The sequence below is a fragment of the Lactuca virosa genome, chromosome 4 (assembly GCF_052849685.1).
Source record: "Lactuca virosa cultivar CGN04683 chromosome 4, Lactuca_virosa_CGN04683_v6, whole genome shotgun sequence".
Taxonomy (NCBI): Eukaryota; Viridiplantae; Streptophyta; class Magnoliopsida; order Asterales; family Asteraceae; genus Lactuca; species Lactuca virosa.
The window spans coordinates 136,857,521-136,867,476 of record NC_136429.1 but is presented as its reverse complement, the minus strand read 5'-3'; the positions used below and the strand labels follow the sequence as shown (position 1 = coordinate 136,867,476).

The following is a 9,956-nucleotide window of genomic DNA, read 5'->3' as shown; positions in this document are numbered from 1 at the left end:
CACTAAAATCAGCCACAAAATTTGCTAATGCTTGTGACTTTATTACCGATTTTGACTCGTATTTAATGTCATACATGTTAAGAGAAAAACTATGGGAGACACTTGAACAAACGTTAGTACATGTGACATCCCCATTTTCACGGCTAGAAAAGACCGATTTGTTTATGCTTTATTTTAAAAATCAAAGTATCCTTTTAAAGAAAAGTGTTGCGTAATTTGTTCCTAGAAAAACATGATAAACATATTATCAAAGCATTTCCGAAGAAATGTATTTTGCTTATATAAAAAATTTTGGATGCCATTGTCAATACAGAAACATAAGCATAAACAGACCTTACATTCATTTACACTAGTGATCCACATCTCTTTTAATCTCTCAGTGTAATGTAGCTTCGTATCGACACCGGTGATACAAATAAGTTGAGTGGGTCAGGTTGGGAAACCTGGTGAGCACATAGGGTTTTCAACCCACAATAATATAACTATTATGTTTAATCATCAAACAATCAACCCAATTACCCATCCCCATTATCTTCTTTATTCTTAAAGATCTATCCTAAGAATCATCTGTCCTTCATTCATTCATTCCTAAGGAACTTCCTAAGGAATAGGCACGAAGTCCATCACTACAAGGGTTTATCTAAACAGGCACTAAGTCTATAGCTGCCAGGGTTCTTAAATTACAACTGGTGAACACGTAGTTCAAAACATCTGGTAAACACGTAGTTCAAAAATACCTGGTGAACACTTAGTTCAAAAATACTTAATGAAAACCTAGTTCAAAAACATGTAGTGAACACTCAGTTCAAAAATACCTAATGAAGACTTAGTTCAAAAATACCTAATGAACACCAAGTTCAAAAACACCTAGTGAACACTTAGTTCAAAAATATCTAATGAACACCTAGTTCAAAAACACCCACAGGTTACGAGCCTGCTAACGTTCCACTGGATTGTCTAGAATAATATGTGGTCGTTGTCTATACTCTGCTAGATGACTAGATTATCTTAAAAATCGAGACTTCTCATCAATTTTTATTTCATCATACATCATCTAATTCATCTACCCATGTTTTACCCAACATATTTGTACATATAAAATACATATACAGTTTAAATCAATTAAAACACGTATAAAATTGTTCATCCAACATAGATAGCAAGTATATAGATACTATGCACACATAGCACATAATTTATATTAAATACTTCATATCTATGTGTAAGATGAAAGTAACTATGCACTCACTTGTAGCTTGCTTTGATAGAATCTAACTAGAAACGGTCAGCGGTTCATGATCGTCGGGCTCGGGACGCGGAACGCCTTCAGTAACGAGAGAGAGAAAGAAAGTTTAGGTGTAAGGAATGAAATGGTCGAATTTGCTATTTATAGGCTGATTTTGGCTCTCTCACGTCATGAGCCTCACATGCTCACGTCGTCGGCTTCCATGATTCATCCCGTAGCCTTCCCATGTGTTTTCTAGCCTCGATTAGTGTCCGTTTGACTTCTCACATCGTGAGAAATCATGATCATGTCTTGAGCCTTAAACATAGACTTTCCATCTGCATTCTAGCCTTGAAAAGTGGTGTTTTAACTCCTCACGTCGTGAGAAATCATGCTCATGTCGTGAGTCCAGTCAGATTAGGGTTTCTGACACGTGTCATGCTCTCAGACAGCTGCATCTTCGAAAGGTCATAACTTTTGCATACGAGCTCCGCTTTTGACGTTATTTATATCCATGCGTAGGTGGAGACGTACTCTACAACTTTCATTTAGACCCATAAGGCTAAAAAGTACTTTATCATAAACTCACCTTTTATGATTCCCGGTGTCATGCCGGTTTTGTCGCGAAATTTTGACAAGTCATAACTTTTTCGTTACAACTCGGATTTCGGTGTTCTTTATATGTACGGAAACCTTGTCACATATACTAAAACTTAGGTAAGATTATTTATTTTAAATAATCCTCTATAAAAAGTCATTTTTGACGCTTATCGTCTCTAAATTGACTAGCCCGAATCTGCGGGCGTTACAGTACAAGATATGGTTGCGGAATAAGTTAATCTCAAAGGATCATATCAGCTCAACAATAATAAGTTAGAATTGTTAGATAGTTAGTTGCGGAAAACTAAATTGCCAAAATGTAAAGGAAATATAAATAGCAACAAGTTATATCAAGTATACATCAAACTGATTCTTAACACGGTTTGCAATCAAACGCGAGTTAGTAAGTGTGATCAGTTTAAGATGAAGAGGATCTTGGATGTAAGATAGAGATAATAGAAAATGATCTTTGTATGAGATTTGAACAGATCATAAGAATAGATAAGAAATAAGAAGTGGTAAGTTTTTCTTGAAGAAGAAGACTCTATTTATATAGCCTCAAAAAGTTACATAGAGAATATAAAATACTAAACTACTGACTTATCGTGACCATGCAAGGTTCACTGGTTAATAAAATGCTAAAAAGACAACTCATATAATGTAACTTTAAACTCCATTGTGGATGAGGTGATTGCGATTGACATCTTCAGGTTGCAGTTGCGGTAGACAAACAGATTGCGGTAGGAAGAACAATTACGGTAGGAGATATGGATGCAGATCATCAAATTTAAGAGGGTCACTTTATGTATCAACATTTTCCCCCAAAGTGACCTCTTCAATTTTTACTTATCAAGTTTCAGGAATTTGATGAGAAGCCACCAAAATTTCCTTACTTCGCCAAGCCAGTGAATTCTCCTTGAAATCTCAAACTTCACTTCATCAGTTGTATTCTTGGATCTCCTAACCGAAGCCAGAGTCACATCCAGTTGCTTTCGGGTCAGCCGATGCATTATGGTGATTGAGATGAAGTATTTGAGATCATTGTTTGCTCTTTTATACACAACTCCTAATTCCAGGAAGTTGGTTGCACCTAGGGACCTTTCTTGATAACCTTCAGTGAAAATTGGTGCAGGCTCAAGCGCTGGAAGATTGAATTTCTGAGCAAGCACAAGATGGATGCCCGCATCTATTCTGGCAAAGTCACACACCAATGATTTGAGAAAGACACAAGCTTTCTCATAAGGAATCACCATTTTCGGGTGCTTCTCGGACTTGATCTAAAAAACTCTTACAATCAGGAACACTTCTTCAGGATTCATGCAAGGGAAATCAGCCTGAGTTCTGATGTAATCATCACCTCTCCTTGTGAGTGTATACTGAACGAATTCAGTCTTCATGAATTTTGTCACCTTGTAATTGTTTACTGATGATGGTCTGTCATTAGACTAGATGCTCTCAAAGTCAGATCCATGCTTGGCATGAAACTGATTTAGTCATTCGAATTCGAGAGGAAAGCATTTGATCATCAAGAAGGCTAAGGTCAAATGGTTCAAAAACAGGGAAGAATCTGGAGTTGGGCGAAATTGGAACATCCCAGTATCCATCAGATGGTGGTTCAGCATAAGTTAGGAAGGGCTGATAGTCATCATCAACTAGCCTTCATATATGATTAACCCAAGAATTGATCAGGGTTTCATCCATGGTAGTATCGAATCCGTGTTCTCTCCAAATATGTTCTGCAAATTTTGCGGGCTTCCGGTTCTTCTTCCTTTGAATGGTGGCAAGAGAAACCTCTGAATGCTCCGAAGACATAGTTGGTGCCAAAATTTTAAAGTGGGGGGGGGGGGAGTTTCTTGGCGTGGAGGAGACTGATGTTGGTCGTGATGGTGCGGGGAATCTTGTTGCGATGGAGACTGATATGAAGAGTGAACCGAAGTTGTCTGTTTGGGATATGGTTGAGGTGATGGTTACAGAGTTGGAACCTTTTAATGGAATGGACCATAACTTGGGATTCTTGGGAGAGATTGATGCGGATGAGAGTGTTCACTTCCCCCTTTTGAGGAAGAAACAATTTGTTGCTCCTCAAACCATTGTCTGAGGCCATCAATCTTGGAAAAGGTTTCGGTGAACTGAGATTTGATTAACTCTGAGACTTGAATATTGTTGGGGATTTCAGAGTTGAACAACGGTTGATGAATCTCCTTGGTGAGTTTGAGAGGGTTGGCAGAAAGTAAACGCCTCGGATTGTTGATTGTTGATTGAAGAACCGTAATGGTATATTCATACGCATTGTGCATTTCTTCTACCAGCTGCTTGGAGTGAGCTGCTTGTTTTTCGAGGGTAGAATGGATTTCATCTTTTAAAGCAGTGACCTCTTTGATGAGGTTTTCAGCAGTGGTCAGATATTGTTTGTGATCAGCAGATCGGCTGACATCCAAAGCTGTAGGTTTCAAGTCGTTCTACCCTTTCAACAAGAGATTGCGGATAGGGATCTCTGCATTCTGAGATTGGTTGGAGGTGACTGCGGCCAAGATTTGGTCGACTTTGGATTGGAGAGATAGAAATTCTTTTCTGGTAACAGCCAACTTCTTCTTCTTATTAGCCTTGGGTTTTGAAGTGGAGTATTGGGATCCACTGGATTCTTCGTCGTCAAAAACCATTAAAATTTCATCTGAGTTGGGGGGCTGCTGATCGTCCTCAAGATCAAAATCATCAAGTCCAAACATTGGACCTGAGCCGATCTCAACTGTGGTTCCATTATCATTAGAATCACGATTTTCAGCAGCTGGGGGAGGTTTCGATGGACCAGCACCACCTTGAAGATTTTGAGTCCGTTGAACTGTAGAGTCCATTTTCGTAATCCATTCTTGAATCTGCAAGATGTCATGAACTGTCTTGGCATTGCTAAAAGAATCTGCCCAATAATTGGCAACTATTTGAAGATCTCTTTCCTTTTGTTGTTGCTGTTGAACTTGTTGTTGTTTCCTTGCCTGAAATGCCATTTGGAAAGCTTCATACTTTCTGATTCCGGACTCAGTAGTTGGTCGATCCCGAGTCCAAGAATCATCTGATTGATATCCGTCAAGTCCTTAGTTTCGTACCGAGGTGTCCCTCGGGTTCGTGGTTCCTTGCACTATTGTGCTCCCCACGCCTAGACCACTTGTAAGTAATGGTGGTGGAATAGGATTTCCTGAGCTTCCTCGGTCTCCTTGACCTGTAGTCAAGTTTGGCCTCGGCTCAGTTCTGGCTAAGGCGAAAGAATTGCTTTGCAGTGCAACTGGTGTTTCAAGTGTTTGTGTGACACGAAAGAGAATGGAGCGCAATTCCTCACGTTCAAAATAGTGGATGTGTGATGCCCTAGAGAGCTTAGCGTGACTCGAACCAATCGGATCTACTTGGGATTCAATGGGGGGTGTCTCCATGATGAGACGAAATAGATACAATGACTGTATTTGAGTGGTGAGATGGGATTTGAGAAGTTGAGCCTACGGTAGCTCGAATGACTACCGGAGTATGTTGAGAGACTTTGGTATGAGTCGTTTCACGCATTTGGCTAGGACTTGGGTTAAGTTTGAGTTTATTTCTTCTGAAAAGTTGTCCAGAAGTTGAAGACTCCTATTAAGATTCATCAGCAATGTCTACTTGTGGTTCAGGTACCGCAGCAGAAGAGCCTGTGGTCTTGGATTTTCTTTTCTTGGAAGGGGTAGCACCCTTCTTTACAATGTTAATTGGGTGCTTCTTTGTCACCGCAAGAGACTAAGATAGAATGACTAGGATGAGTCGGGGAAGAATGGTATGGGTCAATACCATCCGTAGCCTTAATGTGATCTGTGACTTTACGAGTGTTGAGTCCAATATACTCCAAAATATGTCCAGGTAATCTCCTAAGGGGTCCAAAAATAGTTTGATCTTTAGAGGCTGTGTACCTTTTAAGATCGCGAGTGACAAAGAGACTGGTATCATCGCCCATATCGAGCTTGGCGTCCTTGTGTAGATAAAAAAATGCAAAGCGACCATAATCGAGCAAATGTGAGTTCGGTTGCATCTTCTTTAGGAGACACCTTGGGAATATACTGTAGAAAATCGTCCCAAAGTATTTGATCATAATTGACAGGATTTCCAGTAAAAATGCTCCAAACTAACTCTAAAAACTTGATACCCATGTTATCGGTACCACCTGTCCTGCCGGAGAGAATTCTGATGATGAAGTGGCACACAAACTGCCACACCGTCGGGAGGCGGTTCTTTTTTAATTCGCTGATTCCTCTCAGTTTATTTTGATAACCTACTTGGTACAGGGTTGAAATTACATCATTAGGGCTTGGTGAGAAGAACTTTGTAGCAGGGAGGACCCTTAAGTTGATTGCTTCCAAGAACTTTGTTTTGGTTAGAACAACAAGAGAATGATCAGCAAGGTTAAGATGGACTTCTTGAAGATTGTGAGATGGTCGGAAAGCACTGAAAGCACATTTGAATAGGATAGGCAGTGGAACAACTTCTGTGAAGGAACTGAATGGTCCAAATAGTGGGTATTTTGAGAGAAACTGAATCATTAGCCTGATTGCGTCGTTGTAAGAGGGATGATCGGCAAAGACATCTTTGTAATTGCTCGAGGCAATGGATGGCAATTGATCTTTTATGGTGGATTCTGAGTCGGTGGGTCGAGCAGACCCAAAGGCTTTCGACTGTTTCTTGGAGATGCCTGATTTCACCATGATTGCTGGAAAGATTTTTGAACTTGCAAGAAAACTGTTTGAGCAAGAAGGGGGAAGAAGATGAAGATCGTCTTTAGAGATTTAGAAAGCGTAAAGCAATCTTGGGAAGAAAAAGGGTTTTTATATGGCCGGATTTCAAAAAGTATTGTAATTGTTTTATTTATAGCTGTTAATGTTAAAACCATTAGGTTTTTACCATTATCAGATATAAATAAAATAAACCCAAAAGAAAAAGATATGTCTGAAAAATCAGAACATTTAATGTTTGTCAGACCCATGATCACACGCAGGGAGAACGTGTGGTGAGGGTTTGTATCCGTTGGAAAAATGGGTAGTTGAAACGGATTTGTCAGCAAAACGGCTGTGAGATGTGACCGATTAAGAAAAGTGGTTTGTTCAAAGATTGCGTTTTTATGGAAAAATGATTTATTTGAATTATAGCCTAAAATAGGCCTGAATAAGGAAAGAGAATTTGAAAGGAATTGAAACGTTGTATGCTACAAAATGAATGTTTGTAAAGAATGTTTTTATTTAATGAAGAACATTAAATAGCACACAAAAGTCTCTTTTTATTTAAGAGAGTGAGGAATCATTTATTTCAACTGCGGTTGAGATAATATGACTGCGGTGCCATTTGTTGAGATTGCGGATGGGTCCATGTTTTGAGACTGCGGATGGATTCAGATTACTACGGTAGCTTGAACTGGAGAAACACTTGACGGGAAGTTAGAAATAAAAGAAATAAAAGACCCAAAGAATATATAGAGATTATATATGATTGCGGTATACTGGGTATACTGAAAAGATATATAATGAATATATTATACTTGAACCGCAATGAGGCGAATGCTTCAAGATTTTTTACTTTGAAAATAAAAGAAGCAATTCCTTCATCCTTGAAGACCAGATAGGATCTGCGGTACTTATCAATTCAAGAAGAATTGCTGGTCTGGATTCATCATTCCTAGCATTTCTAGAAAGGTATTTAGTTTTGTATCATCAAGTGCCTTGGTAAAAACATCTGCTATTTCCTCATGAGCGGGAACAAAAATTAGTTCGATGTTACCTTTAAGGATGTGATCCTTGATGAAGTGGTATCGTAATTCAATGTGCTTCGTCTTCGAATGGTGAATAGCATTATGAGAAATCACAATAGCACTCTCCGAGTCACAATAAATTGGTACCCGCAACATTCTATATCCGTAATCCATGAGTTGATTCTTCATCCATAGAACTTGGGAACAGCAACTGGCTGCGGCCACATACTCAGCTTCTGCGGTAGACAACGAGACACAATTCTGCTTCCTTGAAGACCAGCTGACTAGGCTTCTTCCTAGGAATTGGCATCCACCAGAAGTACTTTTTTGATCTAATCTACATCCAGCATGATCCGTATACGTGAACGCTTGGAGGCTGAAGTCATTTCCTGCGTGCTTTACTTCCTTTTAAGTATCTGAGAATTTTCTTGGTTGCGGTCAAGTGAGATACTTTGGGATCCTCTTGGTACCTGGCACATAAGCCTGTTGCAAAGACAATATACGGTCTGCTTGCGGTGTGGTACACCAATGATCCAATCATTCCATGATAAGTTTTGTGGTCAACTGATTCTCCGGTAGGATCAGCTGATATCTTGTATCCGAAGGCCATGGGGACCTTGGCTGAGGAACAATTGTCCATTGAGAATTTCTTCAGCAGCTCAGAGGTATATTCTCTTGATGAATCAATATCCCTTGAGGGACTTGTTTAACTTGAAGTCCTAGAAAGAAATTAATCTCTCTATTCAAGCTCATTTGGAATTTACTAGTCATGAGTTTTGCAATGTCATTCACCATACCCTGATCTGTGGATCCAAAGATGAAATCATCTACGTATATTTCGACGAGCATTAAGTGATTACCATTGGCTCTTCTAAACAAAGTGGTATCAATTACACTTCTTTTGTATCCAGACATGACAAGAAACTCTGAAAGAGTCTTATACCATGCCTTGGAGGTTGTTTAAGACCGTATACTGCTTTTTCTAGCTTGTAGCAGTGATTTGGAAGTTCTTGATTCTCGAAGCCTGGAGGTTGTTGCAAATAAACTTCTTCTTTTAGTTATCCATTTAGAAAGGCACTTTTGACATCCATTTGATGTACTTTAATATTATTGTGTGCCACATACGCCAGGAAAATGTGTATTGCTTCCATTCTGGCTACGGGGGCATAAGTTTCATCATAGTCGACACCTTCAAGTTGGTTGTACCCCTTAGCCACTATCCTTGCTTTGTTTCTAACTACCGCACCGGAATCATAAAGCTTGTTTTTGTATACCCATCTAGTACTAACAATTGTGTGGCCTTTTAGCTTTGTTACTAGTTTCCATACTTTGTTTCTTTCAAACTCTGCTAACTCCACTTGCATTGTGGTGATCCAATCGGGCTCCATGAGTGCTTATTTTATGGTTCGAGGCTCGACTGAGGACATGAAGGCTGCATAGTGGCAATGGTCCGTTAAATCACTAAAGGATCGAGTTTGTATTCCTGTGGATGGGTTTCTAATGATTTGACCCGGTGGGGGATCCTTCGTCCAAATATGAAGACGATTTTGTTGGTAATCAACAGCTACCGTGGAGGGAATATCTTTAACGTCAGATGATTCAGCGGTAGGAGAAGGTAGTTCCCCCACGATTTGGGAGCAGCTTGCAGAATTATCATAGACTGAGGGATTTTGAACGGCAACAGTTGATAGAGGTTCCCCCGGAGTTGATGATGGGTGTTCCCCCTGAACCAAAGATGGTTCCCCCTGGATTGATGATTGAGTGATAACCCTTGGATCTGATCTTGTGTCTATGTTCTCAACCTCTTCATCCTCAGAGTCCGAAGCAGCATTTAATTGGAAGTTGTCTCTACGGTTAGACGCTGGAGTGGTATCTTCTGGTAATGGAACCTCGATGGTTGTCACAGGAAACGGATTTGAACTTTCCCCCTCAACCGGCAAGGTGGAAGTATTGAGTGAAAAATCTTCAGATAAGGTTAGACCAGATACTTCAGCGTGTTGTTGTTGAGCTACCAGAGACACCAGAATTTCAGAGAGATGAGCAATATCTACGGGGTCAAAAAGGTCATCATAGTTGATCTCAACTATGTTTAAGGGACCCGAAGAGGCTGGGATATCACTTTCCAGGATTGCTTTTGTTTCACTTGACGGAGCAGTGTTGCGGACATAGTAGTCAACAAATTTGACATCGAAGCTTTCTACTATCAGTCTTGTGCGTCTAATGAGAACCCGGTAGGCCACTTTATTGGTTGAGTAGCTAAGGAAAATGCCTTCATCGGATTTCGGTGCAAATTTGTTAAGGTGATCCTTTTTGTTGATCACAAAACATCGGCAACCAAAAATAGGGAAGAATCTGACATTGGGTTTGCGGTTGTTAAGA

At 39.9% G+C, this 9,956-nt stretch overlaps 1 pseudogene; it reads right to left on the bottom strand.

Annotated features, from left to right (window-relative positions):
- Positions 1 to 8,635: 8,635 nt before the first annotated feature.
- Positions 8,636 to 8,965, bottom strand: LOC145105096 (putative mitochondrial protein AtMg00820 pseudogene; annotated as a pseudogene).
- Positions 8,966 to 9,956: the final 991 nt, after the last annotated feature.